Raw genomic sequence first — 23,454 nt, 5'->3', positions numbered from 1 at the left:
AGGGGGCCCAAAGCAGGCTGCAGAATATTGAAGGGGCCCTGTTAAGGATAATGATTGAATTTCCTGAAATTTGAATGTTTACTTGTGTTAAATTACTATGTACTTTTAACATGGGTTCCCTCCCCCCCTCTGGCAGTAGCTCTCATGTGATTGGCTGACTGAGTCACATGTGACACGCATTCCATTCTGTTGTGACTGTTATTCCAGTAACTGTTGTTTTTAATTGCTCTCTGTCCTCTTTCTGTGTGTGAGGGAGAATGGCTGCTGAGAGGCTTCTCTGGATACTGCTGAGGGCAGTGTTGTGTCGGTGTGATCTGTCTGAAGTGAAACATACAGAGGAAGATCCCTAAACGTTAATTGGGAGAAACCTGTGCAGGAGCTCTCTGTAAGGAACAGAGAAAATACTGCTGAGGCGAAAGTTAAAACCTCTTATAAGAAGCTGTAAGGCCTGAGTGAGGTAAAACTCTGGTGCAAGTCTCACCACAGTTTTCTTTATAAGTCTAAGGAAGAAGACTTCCATCTACAAGTGAGAACGTACCCATGTTTGAATAAATATATTGTTATCAGTTATATGTTTATGAAAGCAAAGTTTTTCTGAATACAAAGAGTCTGGACACTGTATAGTCTTTACAAAGAAGCTATCAATCACCTAGAAAAATTACTTAGCTTTCTAGCTGAAAGCTACTCTGCTTCTTCGCATATCATCAAAATTTATTTTCCCATACATAACAGGCCTGACCCCCTCTTTGAATTTTTTGGGGGTGACACTGCCTTCCCCCCCCTCAGATGGTGCCACTGCTTGGAGACAGGGAGAGAGTCAGAAGAAGGCTGATCAATCGCAGGTGCAAACCCCCACCTCCCCCCCTACAATAGCTTTCCGTGGAGGCCCCCAAAGCACTGGGGTTTTAGTCAGTATTTGTTGTTTGCATGTGCTAGTTTTCACTTATTGACTCCATACTGGCCACATATAAAACCTTTATGCAGAACGGCTTAGTTTGTCATGAACGATAAACCTTGGGTTTTCTTTATCCTTTCAACCAGCAGTCTTACCAGTTTTTTCTTTTTCTTTCTGCACACAGCTGCAATATATTTACAAAACTCCAACAGGAGCCAGACATATGCACATGCATCACCTGTGCCTTACAGAAAATTGCTCTGTGGAAGTTTTGCTGCAGCATGATGTGTGTAATAGGTGAGCAGCCTCTGTCTTGCCTCATTTTCTGTGCAAGCTTTTCTTTGACTTGATCCAGCAGGGCTCTTCTTAAGGACCATGAGGAGATGCCAGGTTTGAGATCTGGGCAGGGCTGAGCCTACACATGTAGTGTGGAGAGTTTGGGATAAGAAAACCAGAGAAGACTGATTTGATTCATCCTCCTGAATCACTTCCCACCCTACAGTCATTCAGAACCCCAGTGCTTTGGGGGCCTCCAGTAAAAGCTATTGTAGGGGGGAGGTGGGGGTTTGCACCTGCGATTGATCAACCTTCTTCTGACTCTCTCCCTTCCCAGACATCTCACTTGCATGTGTGAACCTGCCACCCCCCTCAGATTGATGTGTTCTCCCTGCGAGGATGCAGGGGGAACGTAGGTGAAATATATTGTTTTTCAGGTAGAATAGCTTCCAAAATGGTACATTTGCTTTCAAAGCGCTGTTTGGAATGCATATGAACCGCTGCCTCCAGCTACGAGAAACTAAGCCATTAAAGTTCAGATGGCAGTGGTTTCTGGGTTTGTTTTTTCCTTTCCCTTCCACCAAATGATTCAGTCTTTCCCTCGTTGCTCTGAGCAAGAAAGGAAGAGAAAGTGAAGGGAAGCTTAGGCTTTGCAGGTTCAGATTGCATTGCCCCCATTGGGATCTCTGCTGCAGGCTAAATCTGAGTGCTGTGTTCCATTTAATTGTGCCTAGGAAAGTTATTCAGGCCTTGAAGATCCTGGGGGCAGGGGGCTTTATTGTCTCTTTCCCCCATTATATCTCTTTCTGCAAACTTATTATGGTGTGGTGATGGAGAGGCAATGCATAGGAGCTGTGCATACTTGTTATCACTCGGAAGAGTAGCTTAGGAATGGGAGGGGGAGGGGCACCCTGGACAGCACTGGGGCTGCAGGGGACCCCAGTCACTGCCTCCCCTCCTGGTCACCCTCCAGCAGCCCCAGTGCTGCCTAAAAAAGCAGCGTGAGGCACACTGTGGAACAAGTGAGCCTTCAGGGCAGGATCCAGCAGGGGTGAAACTGGGCTTTCTGTCACCTGGGTCAAAAACCCAGTTTGGCACCCCACCCCCCAGATGCATGTTTGTGTACATACAGTACATACATACACACACACACATACATGCATGCATACATACATATGAACACACACACACCACAACACATTTATTCATAAAGGTCATAAAAAGCAGACAATATATCATTTGAATATAAAGTAACCCTAAGAAGTATTACAACCGTTTGACCAAAGGGAAAATGAGCATCCCTTCCGGTAAAAGCAAATTGTTTGTCAAAAGTAGAACTTCAATGTGCAACAATTGTCTATCCAAGGTCAGGTTTTGAATTGGATTTGTTTGGTCACAGGATCATTAAGAGACTGCATTTTCATAATATCAGCCCAAGACCCCCTGGTTTCCTTAATTTTTTTTCATCTTTGAGACTTTATGCCAACCACTCATCTTCTTGGTTCTGTGCAAACCCTTTCAAGGAAATTTGTCATGTAAATTTACGCCTGAGTAAGCTTCAACAAGATTCCTTTCAATTTTATTTTGGTTTGATTACTCATTTTAGGAAATGATAATTTTGTAGTCATTTTAGGTTCCATGTAAGGGAAGAAATTCTTTTTGCGAGTCTAAAGTAGAAAGTACCGTATTTTTCGCTCTATAACACGCACCTGACCATAACACGCACATCGTTTTTAGAGGAGGAAAACAAGGGAAAAAACATTCTGAATGCAACAGTGGATGTATCATTTTTGTGCTTCATGCTGTGGCCACAGACATGTGATCTGATGGTGAATTTGGGCTGACCCAATACAAAAATCCTGAGAATCCCTGTGCATCCATGGTTTGTAACCACGTTTTTGCACCATTGCAGCCCCAGGCAACAGTGGGTGCGTGATTTTGGGGGGGGCAGGCTGTAGCCATGGACATGCTATGTGATCTGATGGTGAATTTGGGGTGACCCAATGCAAAGATCCTGAGAATCCTTGTGGATCCATGCTTTGTAACCACATTTTTGCACCATTGCAGCCCCAGGCAACAGTGGGTGCGTGATTTTTGGGGGGGCAGGCTGTAGCCATGGACATGCTATGTGATCTGATGGTGAATTTGGGGTGACCCAATGCAAAGATCCTGAGGATCCATGCTTTGTAACCACATTTTAAGTGGGGAGCGAAGGAAAAACAAAGAAGGGACATTAGAGGGGTGTGCAGAGAAGCAGCTGGCTAAGAATGCAGGAGAGGGATTTAACGGGAGGGAGGAAAGAAAGGCAAAAGTTTCCCCCCACCCAAGCCAGCCAGCCATCTCTCTCTCTCTCTCTCTCTCTCTCTCTCTCTCTCTCCCTCCCTCCCTCCCTCCCTCCCTCCCCCTCTCTCTCCCTCCCCCCTCTCTCTCTCCCTCCCCCTCCCCCCTCTCTCTCTCCCTTCCCCCCTCTCTCTCCCTCTCCCCCAGCAGCACCGGAGCTTGCCTGGAGGGGAGGGGCTTTCCCTGCTCTTTGTTCCGTTTCAGCAAACACAGCAACGAAATAGAGAAGGGTGGGCAGTAAGACCCTGAGGCAGAATGCAGGAAAGCAGCCGCTTCCTCTTTTCAGGTTTCGCTTCTCAGTGCAGCGTGCAGCGCCGCGATTTGATTTTTGCATGATTTTTCGGCTCCAGGGACCACACATTCGCTCTATAACATGCACAGACATTTCCCCTTTTTAGAAGAAAAAATCTGCGTGTTATAGAAGGAAAAATACGGTACTCTTCCATTACAATCCTAATGCAGCCAGGCTGACCAAAACTTGTCAGGGAATGCCTCTGGCAGGAAAAACGTTCACCCCCCCCTTTTTACTTTCCTGTGTGTAGATCATGTATACTTTGTAAAATGACCCAACCTTAGCTGTTTAAACACATTCTAAGTTCTGAAGTGATCATAGAATCACCCCAAGGATCATCTAGTCCAACCGATTCTCTTCCTTAGCTTCCCACCCGTCCCTCCATCCCTCCAGAGTTTCTTTCTCACACAGTAGCAAACCCACAGGGGATCTTATTTTTTGCTTCATTGGGAAGAGCCACACAGCCTCTCCAGATTTCCAAACTCTCCTTCTCCCTGCAAATGAGCCTTCTTCAGCTTCATGGGGAAAGGCGAAGAAGGACGGAGCTTGCGGCTGCTATTCACTTTTTCATCTTTCTCTCCGGTTGAAGCCCAGACATGCTGGGAGGCTGGGAGCTTCAATGGCGCCCCTCTGGAGGCTTCACCCGGGACAGAAACCCTGGCTAGAGCCCCCCCCAGCTGTGTCTCCGGCTGACACAGGTCTCTTCGGAGGTGGCTGTGCTTTGTATCACACCCATTCTGTGAGTTGCATCTTTTCAATAGGAAGAAAAGCTGAGCAGCATGCTGAAAAACGTTTCCCTTTGTTTTTGGTTTTCTTTTGCAACATGGCATCCACTCCTTCATAGTGGCTCTCCCGCAGTAACTCTTGGAAAGCCTGGAGGAGCAAGAGCTGCAGAGGTGGTGCGCAGGCAACACAGAAGCACGGTGCCAACTCTGCGCCTCCAAGTCCCCCTCCAAGGCTGGCTGGCAGCTCTTGGGTGGCACCTATTTCCTTCCTGGCCGCCAGCTGGCCTCTTCCCAAAAGTTTAGGTCTAACTTTGGGTTGCTCCTGGGAGGGTGGGCTGGCAAACCACACTGGAGCAGCTGGCAAACTGTGGAGCCAGGTGAGTGATTGGAGGGGTGGGGCAGAAGAACCCAAGAAGAAAAGTTATTTTGGAGAGAAAATGTGTCAGGATGCTGCCAGCAAATCTCGGCTGGTTGCCCAGGAATGTACAAAGACAAGGGAATTTTTATTACTGTCCGCCTTTTATTCAGTATTTACAGAGAGAGGCAATAGAACCCAGCCTCTTAGATAATGGCGCTATCCTGAGTGAATTTACATCCTGCCGTCTCTCCCAATTCCTCGTTTGTGGAACGGGTGCTGCTATGTACCCTCTGCCTTTGAGCTCTTTGCTCTCCTACTTTCAAGGCCTGCCGTGTTCTGGGAGGGGGGGTCTGGAATGCTTTCTAAAGACACTGTGTCCGTCAGCTGTCACCCCCCAGGTGCTTCCTCCTCCTCCTCCTCCTCCTCTCCCACTATTTCCCAACTTCCCCCCTCATTTGTCTTTTATCTGTGACCTCCCTCAACCCCCTGTTGTAAATCTAAACTGTCTTCCTCTTGCCTGGAAGGGTCAAAGCTGGGGAGGCAGTCTCTCCGCTTCCCAGTCCCTGACAAAATGCCAAACCACCTTCTCACCTGGTGGGGAAAGGGAAGCTGTCCTAAAACCAAATGCGGGAGGGATGCATTTGCTCGGGTGGCGCACCCCGCGCTGCTTGCCCCACCCACTTGGGATGCCCCCACCCCCATGGTGTAGTACACCTGCAAACCACACCCCCCCCCCCACACATCACCAGGCACTGGTGGGGGTTGCTATGCTATTGACTTGGAATGGTGATTGAGGGGAGCAAAAATTACATGTTTGCTCTTAATTTGTACATGGAATTGTGAAGAGGGCAATAAATATGAGCTGCTGTATATGCTTGTTATCCACATGGAAAGGTGATCAAGGACAGCAAACTATTATTATTATTTGCATTTATTTATTGCTTTTTTAAAAAGTCTCAAAGCAACTTCCAATTCCATAAAAATACAAAAACAATTAAAAATCAGTTAGAAACCAGATACAAAAAAGGAACAGAAACACTATAAACTGAATTCCTAAAGTGCTCATCCAGCGATACTATAAAAAGGACAAATCCTACAAAATATTTTCTGTGCATGCTAAATTTGCACTTGGAATGGGAATTGAGGGTAATAAATATGAAGTGTGCATGGTTGTTTTGCACATGGAGGTAACCGAGGGCAATAAATATGAAGTGTGCATGGTTATTTCACACACAGAATGGTAACTGGGGGCAATAAATAATAGCAATTGCTCTAACAGTACCAATTTCCAGAGGAGCAGCCATATTAGTCTGTTGAAGTAAACCGACTATCAAATGCCTTATGGCAAAAGCCTTCATGTGGAAGGGCCATCACTCAGTGTTGAAGCATCTGCTCTGCATGCAGAAAGTTGCATCTTGAGTCCGAGAGAGAGAGAGAGAGACCACTTCCTGAAACCCTGTAGACCTGCTGCCTCTCAGTGTAGACAATACAAAGCTAGATGGACCAAGGTCTGATTCAGTATAAGGCAGCTTCCTGTGCTCCTGTTGTCAGATGCAGGAAATAGAATACCCAGTCTGCTTGGCAGATGGCTGCAAGGCAGTCTTTACCTGAATGAGCTTGCCCTGGCTCAGATGAATGATGAAGGCCCTGCTCAAAGATCTGTAATATTGGTTGCCTCACACATGTGGAGCTCCCTCCCAACCACTGTGTGTTTGGCTCTTTCAATATGGCCTTTAAAAGCTCACCCATAGAATCATAGCATCATAGAGTCTGAAGGAACCCTGAGGATCATCTAGTACAGGCTTCCTCAACCTCGGCCCTCCAGATGTTTCGAGACTACAATTCCCATCATCCCTGACCACTGGTCCTGCTAGCTAGGGATCATGGGAGTTGTAGGCCAAAAACATCTGGAGGGCCGAGTTTGAGGAAGCCTGGTCTAGTACAACTTGCAGCCTTGGCGTTATCAGCACCACACTCTAATCAACTGAGCTATCCAGATGAGTATCCATCTCATACTGCTTCATCTTAAAGGTCTTATTGTGGTGCTGATTTAATTATTTTTATTGTGTTTTTTAGCTTATTTCAATGGTGCTGACCTATTACTGAAATATACTGCTTTTTAAACATCTCCTTCGGGAACAATGGGGCCATGACCTTCAAATTTGGAGGGGTCATTTATTTATTTATTTATTTATTGAGGAGTGGCGGATACTGCAATGCATACTTCCAGTCTTTTATTGTGCCCTAATCCGGAGGGCATCAGGATGCCATGGCAGGATTAAAGCCTGCTGAATGAGAACCTCAGCTCTGGCAGGCTAGAAAGGTTGTCACATGTTATTATTATTATTATTTTACTCTTCCCATTCAAAGTTGCAGGTTTCTGCAGTGGTTGGCCAAAGAAAAATAATGTGAGCACAGATTCCCAAGCCACTTTTGCAAATTTGAAACCTGAGGTGCTCACAGCTGGAGCAACTTCCTTGATGGTTAATAATTTTCCAGGGGCTGAAGTACCTCTGACACACAAATTACTATCTGTGCTTTGAACATGCAAAGCTGCATAGCCGGGGTAAGTGTTATTATTACTGCTGAAAGATTTATGCCCTGGCTAAATTGTAATTTGGGTAACTGCATTCTATCTGCCTAAATTGCCCCTTGCGGTTACGATTGTATACAGTAGCTTTCATTACACGCCTTGGCCTCTGTTCTTGAGGAGCTTTGCAATCAGTAGTGGTTGAAAAGCCAGATCATCCATCCCCACTGATGGCAAAAATCCAGGAATGGATTATCATGTAGTTCAGGGCCAAACACGGCAGATAGCCCAGGAGTGGGGAGAAACAGGTACAGGTTACCAGATCCTGAAAATCCATTGTCATTAGCATAATACTGAAAGTAAAGGATATTTCCCAGTATGCATATAGAATGTCCAGACCTTGTAAGATAAACTAGAGCCAATCAAAAGCAGTGTTAGAACAGACTGAGAGAGAGAGGCGGTGGGGAGGGTTGTGTGTAGTGGTTAGAAATTAGGACTAGGACCTTGGGAGACTGGGTTTCAAATCCCCACTCAGCTATAGAGCTCACTTGGGCCAGTCACTCTTTCTCTGCCTGTCCTACCTTCCAGGGTTGTTGTGAGAATGAAATAATAATAATATATTTTTATTTATACCCTGCCCTTCCTGGTTCAAAAACTGGGCTCAGGGCAGCTAACAACAAATTTAAAACACTCAATTATAAAATCAGCATAAAATAATAAAAACATGAATAACAATAAAAATCACAGTTCAGAAATCAGTTTAGGGGAATAAGCATTAGATAATCACCAGGGCTAGCTGGCTGAATTAGACCTAATTGGGCCAGTGAGAAGGCCAGGGGAGAATTAGCTGTGGGGTCTCAGAGCGTGTAATCTTCATAAAAGGGGAGGGGGAGGGAAGAGAGGGGAATAAAAGATCGGGCTAAATTCAAATTGAAAGTCAGGTGGCATAACTCAGTCTTACAGGCCCTGTGGAAGGATGTTAAACCCTGCAGGGCCCTTGTCTCATGGGACAGAGCATTCCACCAGGTCGGAGCCATCACTGAAAAGGCCCTGGCCCTGGTGGAGGATAGTCTGACTTCCTTAGGGCCCGGGACCTCTAAACTATGGTTATTCATAGACCTTAAGGTCCTCTGCGGGGCATACCAGGAGAGGCGGTCCCGTAAATAACCATGTATGTCACCTACAGTTCATTGGAAGAAAGGTGGGATAGATATGTAATAAAAGCAAGTAAAGTAACATTTTTGAACATTAAGGTTGTATTGGGCCGAGGAAGGGATGATGATTATAACACAGTTGAAGCCAAAACAAGGCCAACAGGCAGGAACAGGAGTACAGGTGAACACTCATTACAAGGCGGCAGGGGGCAGAGAGAGCTTGTAAAGGAAACTATAGGGCAGAGTTGGGGAACCTTAGTTTCCGGGGGCAGATGTGGCCAGCCTTCTCAAGACACACTCCTTGCCAGCCTTGATTCACATCTCCCTTGACTTCTTTTGCCTGGTTCAGGGTTCCTCATCCAGATGGTACTTGTCCACAACTATTCACTTGGTTGAGCGAGTGACTGTGGACCTGAACTTGCCTGAGTGCTTTTTAGACAGTGGGAACCCCATTTACTTTGTCCTGGGGTTTGTTTCTGTTTTTATTCTGGTGGTGCTTTAGCGTGTTCAATTTTATGTTTGCATTGCATTTTTAAAAGACATTTTACGGTTAATAATAATAGCGTTTTGTAGGTTGTCCAGAGGATTTATTGTTAAAGGGATGGCAGATGAATAAATAAAGCCAAGCTTCTCACACAGAAATACTGTAGTCTGCAATGCTTAAGCAGTGCAACCACACCTTCTAACCAATCGAATGAGTCAACCCAACTTTCTAACACAGTTTGCTTTTGTTTGGGTGGCAAAGTCACTGAGTTCTGTAACCGGGGGCTGGTGAAGGGGAGAAAGAAATAGATTTACTGAAGAAGGGGTATGCTAAAAAAATGATAAGTAAAGAGATCTATTAAAGGGTAGGTAGAGGCAGAGAACAGTGTGTTTATTTCTGTGGCACTACTGCACTTTCTCGCTCTTCTTTCTTCCCCCTCCCCCCACTCCATTTAGTGTTCTGGACAAACTATTCCCCCCTCCACAGTCAATTCAGCATTTTTCAGGAAACAAAATGCGACCTCTCTTAACTCCCAGGCACTTGTTATTTCATACCTTCCTGCCAGGCTGGATCCTAATCAACCAGAAAAACTCAAAATGACAAACAAACAGGAGACAGCTTTGCTATCCGAGGTTCATTAGCTCCTGGTGACCTTTTAAATTTCCAGGAAATGCACAAAAAGAAGAAAAGGGGGGGGGGACACACACACGGTGGGGAGGTCTTTAAGTCATTGTGTTCCTTCCTCCATCCTTGCCTCTCCACAGATTGCGCACATTTTCTATGTGCCTTGTAATGAGTCGTGTGTCTCCGCGGTATTCTCAGGGCCTGCACTTAGCCAAGCAAACGCAGAGAGGAGCTCTGGACCAGAGGCAGCTCTGTTACGGGATGACAGGCAATATATTTGCAATCTCTCAAGGTCATTCATCTCCCCAAGGTTATTGCTGGTTTTGTGCAAGTGTGTGTTTGGTTGGGAATGAAGGCAAAGATTAACGGGTAAGTTTGCCACACCATAGCATACATGCCAGCAGCTAGTAGAAGCCCCCCGCCCCCCAGCAAAGTATGGGAGGAAGACTGTGACTGCATTGCATCCATGGCCTCTGTTTGTGTCAAATATTTGATTGTAAGCTCTTTGGGGCAGAACTTATCATCTTGCACACTATGAAATACCTTGAATATTGATTTGTTACTGTGTAATATTAGAAGATGATAGTGATGCATTGCAGGCCTCCCTGCCCCCTAAAAGGTGAGCACCATAGAAAAGACTGCCATCATACCAAGATGTGATCCAAATTAACAAGTAAAAGCCTGGGTGAAGCCTTGTGGTTGAAAACTGACAGTGAAGGCACCAGGCATGTTTCCCTGGGGAGAGCATTCCACATAATTGAACCCAGGGTGATGACAACCCACATAGCCTTCCAAGACTGCGCAGCAAAAATGATTTTTTAAACCAGTGCAGATGTTATAGCTTTGGTACCAAGGCAACTTTCCCCACCTCATTCACCCCACCTCTGCTTTCCTTAACATCTGGCCTGATGGAATGTTCTGGTGGACTCATAGATTTGCTCACTCTCTTGTGACATGGCTGGTCAATTATAATATATGGACTTAGTGGATTTTTCAAAATATCAAATGTAATTATCCTTAGCATTGCATTCTAATGCAACAACCCTCTTCCTCTGCTTATCTTAGATAACGAGGTGGGTTTCTCTCTGGGAAATGGTTATTTATTTGCTATGCAGAGGATCGTCTTAAAGCACCCCAGGAGATGACATCATAATCCCTGCTGTGGAATAATCAGTAGTACTTCACCCCAACTGACCCTGCTGCACTCCATCACTTGGGAGATTTGTCATGCAAAGCAATATGTTTTGTTAGTGAGCCATAGCCCATCCCCAGCCATACTCTATGATTCCATGATTCTATGAGAGCAGGCTCACTAGAACCTACATTTAACAAGCGGTAGGGACGCGGGTGGTGCTGTGGGTTAAACCACAGAGCCTAGGACTTGTCGACCAGAAGGTCGGTGGTTCGAATCCCCGCGACAGGGTGAGCTCCTGTTGCTCAGTCCCTGCTCCTGCCCACCTAGCAGTTCGAAAGCACATCAAGTGCAAGTAGATAAATAGGTATTGCCCCAGCAGGAAGGTAAACGGCGTTTCTGTGTGCTGCTCTGGTTTGCCAGAAGTGGCTTAGTCCTGCTGGCCACATGACCCGGAAGCTGTATGCCAGCTCCCTCAGCCAATAAAGCGAGATGAGCGCCACAACCCCAGAGTCGGCCACGACTGGACCTAATGGTCAGGGGTCCCTTTACCTTCACCTAGGTATTGGAAGGTTTACCTGGCAATGATAGCAGGTGCCAACAGCAGAGCTGCAAACAGGACTATGTCAGGGGCATTGTGGGAACAATTATTATTCTTAGATTCCGTAATCAGCATTCACCATGAGGTCCCAGAACAGGTCATAATTTAAAAATGCAAGATGAATATCAGTTAAAACAACTTACAACTACACAAACAGGGAGGGTCATCTTGTCTCTCTGTTGCTGTAGTGTATACAGTAAGAATATATCATCATAAGAAGAACCCTGCTGGATCAAAACAAAGGGCTATTTACTCTAGCATCTTGTTCTCAAAGTGGCCAACTAGTTCCTTCTGGGATGCCTGCATGAAACATTTCCACTGCAGTTGCAACACAGATTTGTATAATGGCATTACGCTATTGGCAGTTTTATTTCCAGCCCCTTTCCTAATAATCCCTATAATGGAATTTGTCCTTTTCACAGCTGCGGGGTTCACATTTTCATTCAGTTAGCCACCATGACCCCAAGGTCTTGTTCCTGATCATTCACAGCCAGTTCATAGAATCATAGAATCTTAGAGTTAGAAGAGACTTCCTGCAATGCAGGAATCTCAGCTAAAGCATCCATGACAGATGGCCATCCAACCTCTGCTTCAAAACTTCCAAAGAAGGAGAGTCCACCGCCTCTTGTGAGGGGTCTGTTCTACTGCCAAACAGGTCTTACTGTCAGAAAGTTTTTCTGAATGTTTAGTCGGAATCTCCTTTCTTGTAAGTTGAAGCCATTGGTTCAAATCCTACCCTCCAGAGCAGGATAAAACAAGCATGTTCCCTCTTCCATGTGACAGCTTAAGATATTTGAAGATGGCTATCATATCTCCTCTCCATCTCCCCTTTTCTGGGCTAAACATACCCAGCTATTTTAACTGTTCCTCATAAGGCTTAGTTTCCAGACCCTTGATCATTTTGATTGCCCTCCTCTGCACACATTCCAGCTTGTCAACATCCTTCTTAAATTATGGTGCCCAAATTGGACACGGTATTCCAGTCTGACCAAGGCAAAATAGAGTGTTACTTCCCTTGATCTGGACAGTATATTTCTGCTGATGTAGCCTAGAATAGTGTTAACTTTTCTCCCCTGCTGCATCGCACTGTTGACTCATGTTAAGCTTGTGGTCCACCAAGACCCTAGATCCCTTTCACATGCCACTCTAGTAAGCCAGGTGTCCCCCATCCTATATCTGTGCATCTGGTTCTTCCTGACTAAGTGCAGAACCTTACATTTGTCCCTATTGAAATTCATTTTGTTAGCTTGGACCCAGTTCTCCAATCTGTTAAGGTCATTTTGAATTCTGATTCTGTCTTCTGTGGCATTAGCTACCCCTCCCACTGCAAAGTCAACCGCAAATTTGATGCACATCACCCTCAGTTCCTTCAAGTCACTTATAAAAATGTTGACAAACAGCAGGCCCAGGACAGAACCCTGTGGCACCCTATTCGTCACTTTTTTCCAGGATGACGAGGAACCATTAATGAGTACTTTTTGGGTTCAGTCAGTCAACCAGCTACAAATCCACCTAACAGTTACCTCGTTCAATCCACATTTTACCAGCCTCCTCACAATAATATGGGGGACTTTGTCAAAAACCTTACTGAAATCAAGATACACTATGTTCACAGCATTTCCCTCATCCACCAAGTTTCTAATTCCATTAAATAAAGAAATCATATTGGTATGGAATGACTTATTTTTGAGAAACCCATGCTGGGTCTTCATAATCACAGCATCCTTTCCTAAATTCTTACAGACCGACTGTTGAATTATCTGTTCTAGGACCCTCCCTGGAATTATTGTCAGCTCACCAGTCAATCCCGGAGTCTTCCTTTTTTCCTTTCTGAAGATGGGGACAACATTTGCCCACCTCCAGTCTGTAGGGACCTCACCTATTCTCCAAGATTTCTCAAAGATGATAGACAAAGGCTTTGAGATTACATCTGCAGGCTCCTTTAGTACTCTTGGATGCAGCTCATGCGGCTATCACCAGGTTTAACTTCACTTTCCTTTTGGGTGAAGACAGAAAGCCAAAGACTGAAACCTCGCAAAGTTTTCTGATGCTTTGAAGGAAGCAACATTGCTCTCCTTTACCATTAAACAAAGATTGAAGATGTTCTGAAGATTGATTTATATGACACTTGAGCATGGATGTCCCATTATCTTGTGACCTCACCAAACTCAATGCGAAATACATCAGTGGAACCTTTTCCAAAACCCATCTCAGCCCCCCTCTTCATAGCAATTAGACTTGCCTTACAATGTGAATTACTGATTACGTTCTGTTTTAGAGTCATTTCATTATTGGAAAGAATGGCTTTGAAATTCAGTTGTGTTGCAGACAGCCTTGCTGTCAGTTTCATTTTAGCAGAGCCACATATCTTACCCACCCAGCTCCTCTGCCACTGGCTACATGAACTAGGAGGGAAAAGAATGGGGGAAGGACCACAACTCAGTGCAGAAAAAGGGAACATATTGTAGCTCAAGGGTAACGCACCTGCTATGCATACAGAAGTCCCCAGGTTCAATCCTAGACTGGAAAGGACCACTGCATGTAACCTTGGAGGGTAAAAGCCAGGCAGTGCATTCACTAGCCCTCCTGCAACCAAATGGCTTGGACTATAATTCCCATCATCCCTGACCACTGACTGTGCTGGCTGGGCTGATGGGAATTGGAGTCCAAAACACATTGAAGGCACCAGGTTGGGGAAGACTATTGCACAAGCTGCACCAATAGTCAGAGCTGGTATGAGGCAGTTTCCTATGTTCTTATTTATTCATTTTATTTATATACGATCTTTTCCTCCAAGGAGCTCGACGTGGTGCACATGAGTCTCGTCTCCCCATTTTAACCTCACAGCAACTCTGTGGGGCAAGGTAGCTTGAGAGTGGCAGACCCTCCTAGTGTCCCTATTTTCTAGGGACAGTCCCAGATTTACAAAAACTGTCCCTGTTTCTGATTTGATCCCAGAATGTCCCACTTTTCCTTACGACGTCCCTATTTTCACCAGATAAATGTTGAAGAGTATGGAGTTATGTGATCCCCAAGCCAAGAAGATAAGTAACTATACAACCTTTAGAAGACATCTGAAGTCAGTCTTGCATAGGCAAGCTTTTAAATGTTTAATTTTGTGTGTGTGTGTGTGTGTGTGTGTTGGAAGCCTGCCAGAGTGGCTGGGGCAACCCAGTCAGATGGATGGGGTATAAATAATAAAATTATTATTATCATTATTATAGAATAGGACATCCCTATTTTCATCAGAGAAATGTTGGGGGTTATGCAGTGGCTGTTACTCAAGGTCGCCCAGTGAGCTTCATGGCTGAGTTGGGATTCAAACCCTGGTCTCCAAACACACTAACCCTTACACTTCACTGGCTCTCACCTAGGTATGGAAAAAGGCACAACCATACATACATAAGAGAAGTAAGTCTGATCTTTCTACTAGGCAGTCTACCGGTAGTTTACATTTTTGCACAGACTAAGAAAATAAATTCTCTTACCCGGGGATGGTTGAGGTAAAAGGTAAAGGTAAAGGGACCCCTGACCCTTTAAGCTGCAGACGACTCTGGGGTTGCGGCGCTCATCTCGCTTTACTGGCCAAGGGAGCCGGCGTACAGCTTCCGGGTCATGTGGCCAGCATGAACTAAGCTGCTTCTGGCAAACCAGAGCAGCGCATGGAAAAGCCATTTGCCTTCCTGCCAGAGTGGTACCTATTTATCTACTTGCACTGGCATGCTTTTAAACTGCTAGGTTGGCAGGAGCAGGGACCGAGCAACGGGAGCTTACCTTGTCGCAGGGATTTGAACTGCCAACCTGATCGGAAAGCCCTTCTGTGGCTGAGGTACATATGTATAACTTTGCATGCAGGCAGCAGGGCAGTCAAGCTCTTGGATCTTCTATATCATGGGTGACACAGTATGTATCTTCTACATCTCTCCACCTCCTATCATCCTTGAACATTTGGAGGAAGGGCTGTCGCCCAGCAGTAGAGCATTTGTTTTGCATGCAGAGCATCTCAAGAGCCACTAACAGTTAGTGTAAATGATACTGAGCTAGATGGACCAATGATCTGACTCACTATGAAGCAGCTTCCTATGTTCCATTGGCCATGGTGAATGGGGCAGGTACAGGCGTGCCAGCTTGAATAAAGTATGGGGAGGCAGGTAGGCCCTACCCCACAGAATTGATCAAATGACATGGTGCACACACACCATTTGAATGGCAATGACCATCAGCTTGGGGTGGGGGTGGGCCCCTCAAATATTTTATTTGTGGGGAAGACCCCTTGGCCCCTATGAGTTGGCTCATATGGGTAGGTGGGAGTTGAAGTACAGCACCTAGACGGCCACAGTTTCCCCATCCCATTCTATGGTATATATTTTGACTGCAACAGTAGGGTCCCTATGCAACACAGCACAGTAGATAGCCAGTAAAATGAGCTGCAGGAAAATGGGATAATGTTACTTTCCCTGTGCTGGGATGTCTGAACAGTGGGTGGACTTTTACTGGACATAACTTCAATTTGCACATGCCATTTTTTGCTGCCCGAAAGCACTTTTGATGCTCTCTCAGTGTGAATGTGTGAACAACAAGTCTGCTATTTTAAATGTACTGGGGTTTTTAATCAATTGAGGATCCATGTAAGAAGGAGAGTTTACAAACTGCATTTTGAACTTCCTCCTCCTTCTTCTTTGTCACTGTTGAACAAATGCATTCTATCTGAAGTGCATTTTCAGCCTTCAGCCCCCCCCCCCGCCCCGTCTAAAGTTCTACACATTTGGGAATAGCTCCCTTCCCTGATTTTAGCCTCTCCTCACTGTTCAGAAATGTTTCTGTAACCACTGTTTAAACAAGTATGGCCCAGTCACAAAGGCAGGAAACCCTTTGCCCAAGTACCATCACTGTCACTGATCCTTGGATCAGAGTGGGCATCTTCCAAACCTTGCAGGGGGCCGGCAAACTCGCTCCCAAGGGCCCTGCACTCCATGGAGCAGTGTGCCAGTAAAGGCAGCATGTCCAGCATGAACTGATTGAGAAAGGAGGGTGTACTAGGCTCCACTGCTGCCCTCACTGACTGACTGTAGGTCTCCAGGGTTTCGGGCACAGATTCATTCCCAGCCCTGCTTGGAGATACCAGGGATTGAACCTGATGCTCTACCACTGAGCATGAGGTCCATTGAGAGACACCCGTCCCCCAAGACAATTATCAGATGTCTCTACAGGTGCCTAGATTGTGTGTGTGTTTGTAATATTGAATTTATTCTGTTTGTCATTTTTTAAAAATTTTGCTGTTTAAAAAATTACTGATATGTTCTGTATTTTGCATATCTGTATTTCCAATGCTCTGTATTTTGACATTTGGGTTGTTTGCTGTAAGCTGCTTGGGGTACAGTTCATTGTGGAAAAGTTGTGTACAAGTAAACTCAGTCAGTAAATTTCACCTCCCCCATCCTGCTTGGACCCTCCCTAGGGTTGTCCAGCTCCAGCCACTAAGCTCCTTCCATTCCTCCTCATGATCTACCCATCTCCTTCATGACATTTCCATGGGACTCATGACATGGATGCTTCGGATATTTAAGGGATTCCTTCTCCACCCAGCCGTCTGCCCTACCCACCCCACTTGGTGCTTTTGCACAGTGGCTCACTGTTCATATTACTCCATCCTAGAGCTGTTGATGCCTGCAGAGTTGGGAGCATGGGAAAATCCCACCCCCCATCTCTGCTTTCCCTTCTCAACCCATTCCTTGTCTGAATAAAGCAGAAAATTAGCAAGGAATGCTCCAGCCATCGCTGAGATATAATTCATTCCTACCACTGTCCATATGTCAGGTTTGATTTTAATTTCAGATAAAGTCACAGCTCGATTAGAGGGCTATCATCTTCAGAGAAAGGGCCATCCCTTCCTTACTTGTAGCAGTGAGCTGCTGGAGCAATGTGTCTTTCTTTCCCTTCTGTACACACTTGACTTTTATGCCTTTTAATGACTTTTATGGTCCATCCACCATGCTGATACCTCAACAACATGGAAAGAAGCACTCGCCATCCTCTCCTACCCTTGGCTCATCCTGTGATTAATTCCACAAATGCATTGGGCATTAAGAAGTACATGTGTAAACTCTGCCCCTTAATGCTATGTATTATAATAATAAAAAAGGAAAAAGGCTTTTTTGTTTTGTTTTTGGTCTTTCATAAAAACAGGGATGCGGGGCAATTTTTAGTCCAGGGGGTACATTTACTCATGGGAAGGTTTTCCAGGGGTCATATGCCAGTAACGAATGTAGCAAGATGTAAAAGCGGATGGAGCAATGGATGTGACTGCTATTTTTGCACAGTAGGCTGCATTCCAGCCATGCAAAACCAGAGGTCTCTGCAAGCAGTCACAATCACACCTGTCCATCCTCCAGGCAAGCAGGTGACAGTTCAAGAATTCATTCCAGCCACGGGAAATCAAGGTGTGGCCTAAGAAGAGTTTTGTGGGCTGGCTAAAAAATCATAGAATTGTAGAATCAGAAGGAACCCCAGGGCCATCTAGCTCAACCGCAGCAATGCAGGAATCTTGCCCACAGCTGTCTCTGGGTGCTCAAAACACCAACCTTCTGGTTAACAACCAGACACACTGACCCATTGTGCCACTGGAGCTCCTAGCCTGGGCCTGGGCAGCTGCATTTGTTCCCTGGGCCTGAGGTTCTCAATCCCTTCACTAACCCCCCCCCCCCAATTTCAAGGTAGCTAACAGTGTTTTTTTTTTAAAAAAAAAACTCAGCTAGCTATTTGTATGCAGTGGCAAAGCTGCATGCTCCACTACCAGGGGCGGAGAGCAGGCAGGGGCATGCCTGGCACCCCTGGGGGTGTGGTGCGCGCCCTGGGGGTGTTGCACGCTGCCTCTGGGGGTGTGGTACGCTGCCTGTGAGGTTGTGGTGCGCGTTCTGGGGGTGTGATGTGCTGCCTGTGGGGGAGTGGTGCCCAGCGCGCAGGGGGGTGCACGGTGCGTGTCGGGGGGGCGCCACGATTGCACCTTACCAGAATAGTGGTGCCGGGGGTGGTCCGCTCCCTCTGCAGCCCTGTTCCTCTGCCAGTGTTTGTATGACATGAAAGCCATAAACTATTAAGCACCACAGAAGGAAAACCAGAGCAGCAATTAACCAGAAAATCAATTATAAAGCACATGAGGACACAATTGTCTTCACCTGGTGTTGCAAACAAGGCACCTGTCAAGTGTCACTAGGGAGAATATTCTGCAGCTGGGGTGTCACCACTAAGGAAGCCTTAAATGCCACTGTCTATTTCTAAAGGCAGTGGCATGCAAAACAGGCTCATATGCTATGTGGCAAGTTGATTAAAGTGGCCAGGGTGAACTGAAATGTTGCCCCATTTTTGCAGTTCCATTTGTATGTAGTGAAGAAAAAGCCAAAAGAATGGTTTGAGGTAGATGAAATGGGGTGAAAAAAGGGGGCTTTACAGACCCCAATTTCTTTGAGAATACCCTGCTAAGACCACTTTCCTTCTCCCATAAAAAACGTACATGGTAGTGCTTGATAATGAGGTCTGCTGCAGTTCGAATAGTTCCCAGAATGCTGCAGGAACAGTATCAACATTACTCAGATAAAAATAGGAACATTTTTCACTCCTCCCACGTGCATTTCCTCCCAGCAGAAGGGTGAGTGCTACCACCACTACGCCAACGGGACACAGCACACACAGCCTCCACCATCCTGAGGAAACCCCCTAATCCTGATTTCATTTTATCTTATTCTTTGGTAGATTTACAAAAAGAAAAGAAAACCACACTAATAAATAAATTGCAGAAAGGGGCAAGATTAGACACGGATGCACGAAGCATTTTTAAAAAACAAAATCAAGACTGCTTGCACTCAGTTCCACTCCCCCTTTCTTCCCACCCAGAGTGGCCCTGCCCTATGTCCGCCCCTCAAAGCCAGCACATTACATAGGGATGGGCCTCAGTGACAGCAGCCTCTTCTCCTCTCTGCCTGCCTGCCACCCAGCAGCAGCTGTGAGCCACCCAAGGGAGGAGACTAGCAGTAGCAGCCATGGAAGGTGCTCCCTCACAACCACCAATGCCATCCACTCAGGACAAACATCAACTCACCTTCCTCCCTGAGCTTGGCAGCAAGGGTGGGTGAAATAGGGACATTCTGGGATCAAATCAAGAGCCTGGATGGCTTTCATAATTCCGGGGCTGCCCCTGGAAAATTGGGACACTTGGAGGGTATGCAGTATCTCATATGCTAATATCTCTGGGAATTGCAATTACTTTCCTGGGGCTTCTGGATCACCAGTTCAAAGTGCTGGTTTTGACCTATAAAGCCTTAGACAGCTCAGGACCACAGTACCTCAAGGACAGCCTCTCCCCATATGACCCAACCCAGACCCTACAATCATCATCTGATGTCTTTCTTTATGTTTTTCCTCCATGAGAAGCCTGGAGAGTGGCAACACAATAACAGTTCTCCCCATTTATGGAGACTTTCCCCAGGGAGGCTCACCTGACGCCTAAAGATATGCAACATTCCTCTTCTCCCAGGTGTTTGGCTAATTAGTCTATGGTCTTTTTAAACCATGTTAAGTATGAGGAGGTATTGTTTTGTTGGTTATCATGTTTGTGTTTTTATGTTGTATAACTACCCTGTGATCCTCAGATGAAGGGCAGTATATAAATTTTAATAATAATTAATAATAATAATAATAATAATAATAATAATAATAATAATATGAAATGATTTAGGAGCCCCCGGGAAATGGCATTCCCCAGGCTCTTTGCATCTGCAAAGCAGTTGCATGGCTCAGTAAAGGATGCAGTAGCAATCCTTCTCATTGCTGCTACTGTCACCAAGTAAATTTCCTAGGAAAGGAGAGAAGGGAAGCTGTAATGGGAAGTGGGCAGGTCCTGGAGATGAGGCCAAAGAAATTGCAACCTGAGCTTGAATGTTGGAGAGTTACGGCTTATAAATTGCCCAGAAATTTTGAACTAGGGAAATGTGTGCTCTGGAGTTCTTAATTCTAAACATCTGCATCACTGTGCTTGATGAGAGACAGCAAGGAGGGAGGGGGGCAGGACCTGGGCTCAGTGTCCTTGTCTGAAGGCATGCAAAACCTTTGTATGTGTGCATGGGCGTGCAGGAACCACATTGTTATATTTCCTGCTCAGCACCCTTCAAGCTTCCTTGCTCAATCTGTTTCCTGGGTTTGTTTCAGTGAAGTGGGAGGAATGTAAAGAGAGTCACCAGGTGATCATATCTTAGCTTCCCCCTGCATTTGCCATACCAAGCTCTGCTCTCCTTTGCTCACTTGCTCGTCACTTGATCTGTCCCACTTAGCTTCTTCTTGATCCCTTAGTCTTGAGCATAAGACAAAAAGTCTATTGATCGTCATTCTATTCTTGGCTCTATCAGGAAAGGCAGACCAGCATGTTGCCTGAACAGTTTGCTGTTGAAATCCATACCTACATGCCCAAATTAGAGTGACCTGGTTTCCATTGTGCAGAAGTGGGTGCTGAGTACCGTACTTCTGGGAATGAGATCACTTCTTTCATCCAGTATTGTGGTGGGTCAAGGATACAGCTGTTAACACACCACCCCAATCACCAAGCAGTGAGAGACGGATTCCAGGCACTTACACAGAGTTCTGTTTCTTTGGAATGAAGGTCCACAGAGACTGTGGTGTCTTTAGGATATATGGCTTTATTTATACTCATATACAGCCTGAGGGGCCCACTGAATGAACTCCCCAACAGATCTTGTTTCTCCATTGGTCACAACTTTAGATCCAGCACACAGAAAACATGTCTATGTATATCCAGCTTCCAGCCTGCTTCCAGCTTACTCAAACATAACTCTCTGGCTTTTGCCAGTGGCATGTGGTGGCCAGAGGACCAGCTTGCAAGGGTGATGAGCGGGGGCAACATCATGACATCCTGATGCCGTGCATGTGAGCATTGCACCTCCCTCCCTAAGCCAGACAGAAGCTTCATGGGCTTTGGGAAGGAGGTGTCAGGCTTTAACACTGTAATACTCTAATTTACCAGGAACATTTAGGGGACTAGCTTAGCCCCCCAGTCCACTGACCACATGTTACTGTCCCATATCTACCATCTAGGTGAGAGGTGGGGGTGGGGAAAGGCATCATTACTAGCTCATTCTTTTGGGAATGAAGACACTTAAGTGGCCAGCTAAGGTCATGCCTTACAAATAAACTTGTCTGATAAGTCCAGCAACTTCCTCTGTTATATTCTAACCCTCACTGGGTACAGGACTCCATGAATTGGAAGGGACTCAGCCCCCCCCCCCCACAAAGAAACCTACAACACAGCTTTAGGGCACTGCCTGACACATGCCAAACCTTTCCAAAGATAAGCTCTTTGTTCATTTCTCTATATCCATTCTCTCCTGCATTTCAATGACTTCAGACAGGAGATTGTATCCAGCTAAGTAGAACCATTGAAATGGCTAGAGATGAATTACTTAGGTACATTAATTTCATGGAGGCAAGCAGGGATCATCTCTCTAGCGTGGGTAGGTTCAACTTTACAGGAAGGGGTCGTCTCTCTGGAGTGTGTTTGTGTGCAACTTTGCAGCCTCCCAGAAGCAGAGAGGCGGGAGGGGGGCTGAACCTCTCTCCTCTTTTCCACCCACACAACTTGGGTGCAGCCACAGAGGCACCATCATGGAATCTGTGGATTTGTTATCTCCTAATCTGTGGATTTGTTATCCCAAACTGGCTACCCTGCCATCCCTGCAAAGCATAATTATTCCAGTGGAGTTTTGAGGCTAGATCTGTACAGAGGAGCAAAAGATCAGACTTTCACTACAAAGATATGGGTAGAATAGGTTCAGACCATGTGCAAAGTGCATTCTGTCAGTGCCTGGCAACAGCTAGGGTTAGGGGCTGAAGTGTTGATGTAAATGAGGCCATTGTGGTTATATTTAGATAAATGTGGGGCACATGGACAAAATGATACAGGATAAAATATTCTGGGAGATTTGTGCAAAGATATGTTTCATGCCAGATTGGATAACTTTGGATAATGTGTTGTTATAAAGTGGTACATGCTTCTGTGGGCAACAACCTACTTCTTCAGATGCTGTGTGGCGATCTGTGGAAAACAAGGTGGGGAAGTCACCGACACATGTAACTCAGAAAGGGAGGTAGTCAAGGCATGCATGTGTGTCCCACTGCTCTTCCAGCTGCTTGTTGTGCTTCCAGAAGCAGAACACTTTTGTCTTTCCAATGGGCTCTTTGTTTGTCTACAGAAACCAGGTCATTACTTGCAGTTGCCCAGAGAGAAACTCTAGCATGAGCAATGCCCTTGTGGCTACAAAGCAAAGAACACAGGACGGGGGCTCATTCACACAGCACTGAGGGCAGGCCTGCATGTGCCCTGGCTCACACTCAATGGGGAGCCATCACCTGCCATGCCTAAGGACTGCATACTGGTTTCTCAAACACATGATTGCTGCCACACACACAACTTTCCATGTTGAAGGCAGGGATCCCGAACACACTTACTGAGGATACAATACATGTGCTTGGGGGGGAGGGGGGTAAGGGGTTCAATACTGGAGTCCAGTAACTGGACTGGTCTTTCCACAGACCCAGGAAGTGCTAATGGTCCACGGGTTAGAGGGTGCAATACATGCCTTGTCCTGGGTGCTGGCAAACTATGCTACATCACTGATCCTGGCTACATCCACACCATACATTTAAAGCGCTATGATACCACTTTAAACAGTCATGGCTTTCCCCAAAGAATTCAGGGAGTTGCACTCTGTTAAGGGTCCTATGATTTGTTAAAAGGCACCTACCCGCTCCCAGAGCTACAGTTCCCAGGGTGCTTTAAGAGTCAACCCCTCTTCACAGGGCAGTCTGGGAACCGTAGCCCTGAAAGGAGACCAAGGGACACCTAAAGAGCACTCTTAGCAAACTCCAATTCCCATAATGCTTTTTTGTGGGGAGGCATGACTGTTCAAAGTGATATCAGTGCTTTGAATATATGGTGTGAATGTAGATTTTATAAAGTGGGGGAAAGGAGTGGGAGAGT

At 45.9% G+C, this 23,454-nt stretch overlaps 1 long non-coding RNA gene across 2 annotated transcripts in view; it reads left to right on the top strand.

The window, feature by feature from the left end:
• The first annotated feature begins 258 nt into the window (after positions 1-258).
• The window catches only part of LOC310836546, a 48,055-nt gene continuing 24,859 nt past the window's right edge, over positions 259-23,454 (top strand). For both annotated transcript variants that reach the window (XR_014560129.1, XR_014560130.1), the window contains exons 1-2: positions 259-526; positions 1,080-1,205. This is a non-coding gene — a long non-coding RNA (uncharacterized lncRNA). The remainder of the gene's footprint in view (positions 527-1,079; positions 1,206-23,454) is intronic.

The sequence above is a fragment of the Podarcis gaigeae genome, assembly GCF_964106915.1.
Source record: "Podarcis gaigeae genome assembly, chromosome: Z".
Lineage (NCBI taxonomy): Eukaryota > Metazoa > Chordata > Lepidosauria > Squamata > Lacertidae > Podarcis > Podarcis gaigeae.
Note: the sequence above shows the minus strand (reverse complement) of the source record. Positions and strands in the feature narration are given on the sequence as shown.